Source organism: Eurytemora carolleeae, unplaced genomic scaffold (genome assembly GCF_000591075.1).
Source record: "Eurytemora carolleeae unplaced genomic scaffold, Eaff_2.0 scaffold2044, whole genome shotgun sequence".
Taxonomy (NCBI): Eukaryota; Metazoa; Arthropoda; class Copepoda; order Calanoida; family Temoridae; genus Eurytemora; species Eurytemora carolleeae.
Genome location: NW_019402091.1, coordinates 17,739 through 23,376, shown reverse-complemented (window position 1 = coordinate 23,376; position 5,638 = coordinate 17,739). Strand labels below are relative to the sequence as shown.

The 5,638-nt window shown below is 29.0% G+C and overlaps 1 protein-coding gene across 1 annotated transcript in view; it reads right to left on the bottom strand.

Annotated features, from left to right (window-relative positions):
• The window catches only part of LOC111717813 (transcription factor GATA-4), a 5,575-nt gene extending 3,032 nt beyond the window's left edge, over window positions 1–2,543 (bottom strand). The window contains exon 1 of the mRNA XM_023493261.1: window positions 2,468–2,543. The gene's annotated coding sequence lies outside the window, so the exon portion shown is untranslated. The remainder of the gene's footprint in view (window positions 1–2,467) is intronic.
• Window positions 2,544–5,638: the final 3,095 nt, after the last annotated feature.

Genomic DNA, 5,638 nt, shown 5'->3' with positions numbered 1-5,638 from the left:
GAAGGGGTAGAGGGGGGAGGGGAAGGGTGAACTTGGGTGTAATACGTATGTTGATATGTGTTAGATAAATTCAAAATCAACACAAACATCTTCAAAATAAATCTGCTGAATAGGGTGACACGTCAAAATGAAGTAAATTGAATGTTTTAAATAATATCTCCTGTTATAAAAGAGTTTTTGAAAAAAACGCATTTTATTTCGAAACCAGAAAAATTTACTTTTTCTCAAACTTAACTTTGAAGGAAAATCCAAATTATAACAACAGCTACGATGTCTCAAAGTCGAGATAATAATGCAACAAACATTTTGTACTTAAGTGTTTACATTCCAACCATAACTAAGGTTATGTGCAAGGTTTTAGAAAAATCAATATTATTTCTTTATCCAACAAATTAACTAAATGCAATATTTATTAAATACTAATAAAAGATAGAATGGAAATTTTAAATTGATTATAATAATTCTTTTTTTGTTTAAAAGTAAAAAGAAATGGAAAAGTTTTTGTTAAATATAAATGGTTTTAAAAAAATGTATTCTTTTTAACAAGGAGAGTTCAGAAGAGCTTTACAGAGATAATACTTTTGGATAATGGTGGGATTAAAATATATAAGAACATTGATAATGAATTAAATGGTGGGATTAAGAATATAAGAAAATTGATAATGAATATAATTGAGGGATTAATGAATATATGAATATTGATAATGAATGAAATAGTGTGATTAAGGAATATAAGAAAATTAATAATGAATAAAAAGGTTCGATTAATGAATATAAGAATATTGATAATGAATTAAATGGTGGGATTAATAAATATAAGAATATTGATAATGAATTAAATGGTGGGATTAAGAATATAATAAAATTGATAATGAATATAATTGAGGGATTAATGAATACATGAATATTGACAATGAATGAAATGGTAGGATTAATGAATCTAATAATATTAATAATAAATGAAATGGTGAAATTAATGAATAAATGAAGGCTAATAATGAATGAAATGGGTGAATTAATGAATACAAGAATATTAATAATGAATGAAATGGGGTAATTAATGAATATATAGATATACAGAATCCTTTAAAAGATGAATAGAAAAAAATCCGAAAAGGTTTAGACAGTGTTGATCTTTATCCCAAATATTGGACATTTAAAACAGGAGAAGTCAATAAACGGTCTCATGTCTCAAATTGTAGAGCTTCTAGGCTTTGGGCAACTCTTGTAATCAATATTTAGGCATATTGTTGCTTTACTGGGAGGCATTATTTCTTTGTGCAATTTTATTTACAATGACCCTGGAAAAGTTTTTCCTAGATTTTCCGTTTTTTTGGCGGATTTCTTTGATTTTTTGCATTGGCTATTTTATTCTTATTTGCTGGGATGTGTATTTTAAATATTTAAGTTTATAAAGTATTTTTATAATTAAAGTATTTTTTAGCCTTTTTTGTCTGATTTAAAATTAGACAAGACAATATGATTGAAAAATGCAAACACAGACAGAATGTGCTTCGTTAGTTTTAATGTTTTTAGTTGTGAATACTCATAAAGCTTTTCACATAGTCATAAACTGTACTCTACTATATTTAACTGTACTCCACCATATTTAACTGTACTCTACCATATTTAACTGTACTCNTATGATTAACTGTTCTCTTTATAATATGATTAACTGTTCTCTTTATAATATGATTAACTGTTCTCTTTATAATATGATTAACTGTTCTCTTTATAATATGATTAACTGTTCTCTTTATAATATGATTAACTGTTCTCTTTATAATATGATTAACTGTTCTCTTTATAATATGATTAACTGTTCTCTTTATAATATGATTAACTGTTCTCTTTATAATATGATTAACTGTTCTCTTTATAATATGATTAACTGTTCTCTTTATAATATGATTAACTGTTCTCTTTATAATATGATTAACTGTTCTCTTTATAATATGATTAACTGTTCTCTTTATAATATGATTAACTGTTCTCTTTATAATATGATTAACTGTTCTCTTTATAATATGATTAACTGTTCTCTTTATAACATGATTAACTTTTCTCTAACTTAGCTAGCTTTTTTTCCATATTAACGTAAAACATTTAACCGTACTGCGTACAATTACATGAAAATATATTTCTGTACAGTACATGTCTCTAAGCGATTTTCATATTGTGTATGCTTGTACATGAAAACAAAACTAACAGTAATATAAATTGTCACTGGTACATGAAAGCAAATAACTTAACTGTACCATGTTTAACAGAGTATATTGTCACTTGTATATGAAAGCACTGAAGTTGCGAAACTAAATCTTATAAATCCCGCGACTCTCAAACACTTTTAAACATTATTCATATTCCTTTAAATACTTTTATCTTAGAAGTATTCACTATATCGGAGATAGACAGATAAACAGATATAGAGTTATCAAGCCTAACAATAAAAGTAATCTTTACTGACCTCTATGTATGCAAGTATATTACGTCACTACAGCTAAAGTAAAGATATTGTAATCTCTCACTATCAGGAAGGATAGATAGAATGACAGAAACCCCGTAACCCCTCAACCCGCCCCAAACTCCGGCGCAGGCAGATCTAATTCTCGGCCTGGGTCGACCCGACACGCCCTCACCAACCCAACCCGACCCATCCTACTCAAATTAGGTGGATTTTCAATCTCAGAACGTATTACAAACGGTTTTGGGTTCGGAATTAAATTAAATTTTTTAACACACAACATTGTAAGTTCTCAGATTTTAATGTAAGATTTATATTTAAATTGAGATTATTTTTTCAAGTTCCCGAATCCAAAACTCTTAGAGATCAAGTTTGAGTTGCCTAATAAGCCTATCAGGAAAAGCTCATTCTTCGGGAGGGACGCTCTCATTGGCTGCTAGATTTGCGATGCTTGCTTCCTATTAGTCGAGACTAAAAGTGAGGAATTTGATTGGCTATTAGAAGTAGGCAGTGCTGGCAGATTACTTTATCTATTTTTATCAGGTTACTAGCTCGGTAGAATGTAGCTAGTTTGCTAGCTATGGGTCATTGAAGTTTATTAGCTGAAAACATTCAAATATTTGGGAATAAAATTCGGATAGAAATCCGCGTAACGGAATTTTATAAATTTATTTCTCTATCAGCAATTTCTGTTTCTAACATCAGCAATATCTTATCAGCAACACTACATGCTTATATATTATATATATGTCCTACAAACCTAAATATCAGGAAAAATGATATTCTGCTAATTTTTGGGATGAAATAATTAAAAATATTATGAAAAACTACCAAATGAAGAAGCTATATTGTAATATATAAGTACGACACACACAAAACGTCTAGCATCCCTATTTTCGGAATAAAGAATACACCAAAACATATATTTTGGCGGAGAAGATGTCAATAAGGTCGAAGAATGATTGATGATTACTCCGCAAAAAATGACCAACCTAACTGATATTCTTCTGAAGTTCGTCGATTTTATTAAGGAATTGAGTTATTGCACACCACAAACTCTGATTTTCTAACCCCTATATCTCTGCAACCAAATGAAGTAGACATTGGATAATCATAGTTTACTCCATCAGGTTTCAAAGATAAAGGGATTATAAAATTTTAGTTTCCAGTATTATGGAGTCCATTCATTTACTTCAATAATTCTACAAACCAATATAAGAATAAGAATCTAATTTATATAAAATAAATCTCATCGGGTTTTAACGAAATGCTTAGGCAACATCGTTACATATCCTAAAACCCCTGCATGGCATTTCTAAGAACCCTGCAAGTAATCCTAAAAACCCTGCATGGTTTCCTAAAAACCCTCAATTGAGCTTCAAACACTTTGTATTTAATTTTAAAAAGACGAATTTTACTAAAATATCTTGTTAAGAAAATTTATTTTGATAAAAACGAGTTTTCTTAGAAAATACTTTGACGTCAAGAAATTGTAAAAAAATTAGATAAAAATATAAGAAAATAAAACCACTGAAGAATAAATATGTGAGGGAAGAGGGAAATTACTAAAATTAAATAAATGCGGTTGAAATTTTTCTTTTTGAATAACAGAAACAAATAGAAATGAACACTTTTCTTTACAAAACTATTAGAATGTAATGGAAAAAAATGAATTTTTTGCTGACGGCTTTTAAACTATTTTTATTATTTTCATAACAGTGATGAATTAATAAAATTGTGCCAATTACCCCTGCACAAAATTTGCGATAATATTGATGAGCTGATCAGTGATCTTAACAAGATCTATAGATAGCACTTTATCTTTTTTATCTATAGCGTATTGAGATATCAGCAATCAATCATATTTCGAGGTATCTATAAAAAATATAGTTGCATATACAGGGTTACCCACAAAGGACTAGACTTTAATGACGACCTTGAAAACCTTTAAACACGACAATACGATAATATAATTTGGGAAGTTCTCTTAAAATAAGCTCTATCTGGTTTATTTAATGATTTAGTAAAGATAAATTATAATGAGTGCAGAAATATAAGAAATAAAAATGAATAAATACCGTACAGACGTCTCTTAAGTATATAAAGTTGTAATCTCTGTTTGTCTGTCTGTTTGTTTGTCCGATCTTAACTCAAAAACCCCTGGACCGATTTGCCTCAAATTTTGATTGGGGAACTCGGGAGACCCACGGGAATGTTCTTAGCTTGATTTTGATATTCTAAGTTGAGTAGATCGACTTTATTAGCGAAAATTTAGTTTTCCGGTAAAATGGTGCCGGTAAACGGCGGGAGTTACTAGGAGTAACCGGGGAAGCGCTGCATGGGTTCCCAACCTACTATAGTGTATACATAAAGTACTAATTTTTATTTCTCTTGTTGTTATTCGGTTTCTGTTTCTTGACAAACAGCCAAAAAGAGATTACTGTTTTACATACAGTGAAACCCTTAATAACAAATATATCGGAAGAATTTATTAAATGTCGTCTTGACAATTTTTCAATGAGTTTTAAACTATATTACGTAAATTTTAGTATTTACGAAAATAAATAAATATCCATGAATATGCGGGAACAGTTTTAAAGAGTTCCATATAATCATTTAATTAAAAAACTAAATATCTGCAACATTCTCTCTTCAGAAAGTGAAGAATACGACATTTGATGAATTTTTTCGACGTATTCGTTATTAAGGGCTTCCCTGTATATGAATATAGATAAAATATATTTATATCTTTTTTATATTTAAACAAAAATCTTATAATTTCCTAGACTCTCTGTTCATTGTCAAATCCTCCTTTAAATGTGATTAAGCGATGGGTTTTTGAATAAAACGAAAAAAAACTTTATTTTGAGTAGAACCTTACAAAGCTGAAAAAATAGGGTTACCTCACGCATAAAATATATTAACGCAATTTAATGGAATTCCTTGAAAATGGTTGGAATATCTGGCAAAATTTAAACATTTCATGAGTTTCACAAAAAGAAGGCCGGTTAAATAAGATAAATAGATAGAAAAATAGATAGATGGATAGATAGATAGATAGGTATACACAAAGTTCTTGGTGTGTACATTGACGAAAACTTGTCATTTGATTTTCATATCAGCTAATTAATCTCTGAACTTAATCGGTCTCTCTACATGATGAGAAACGCTAAA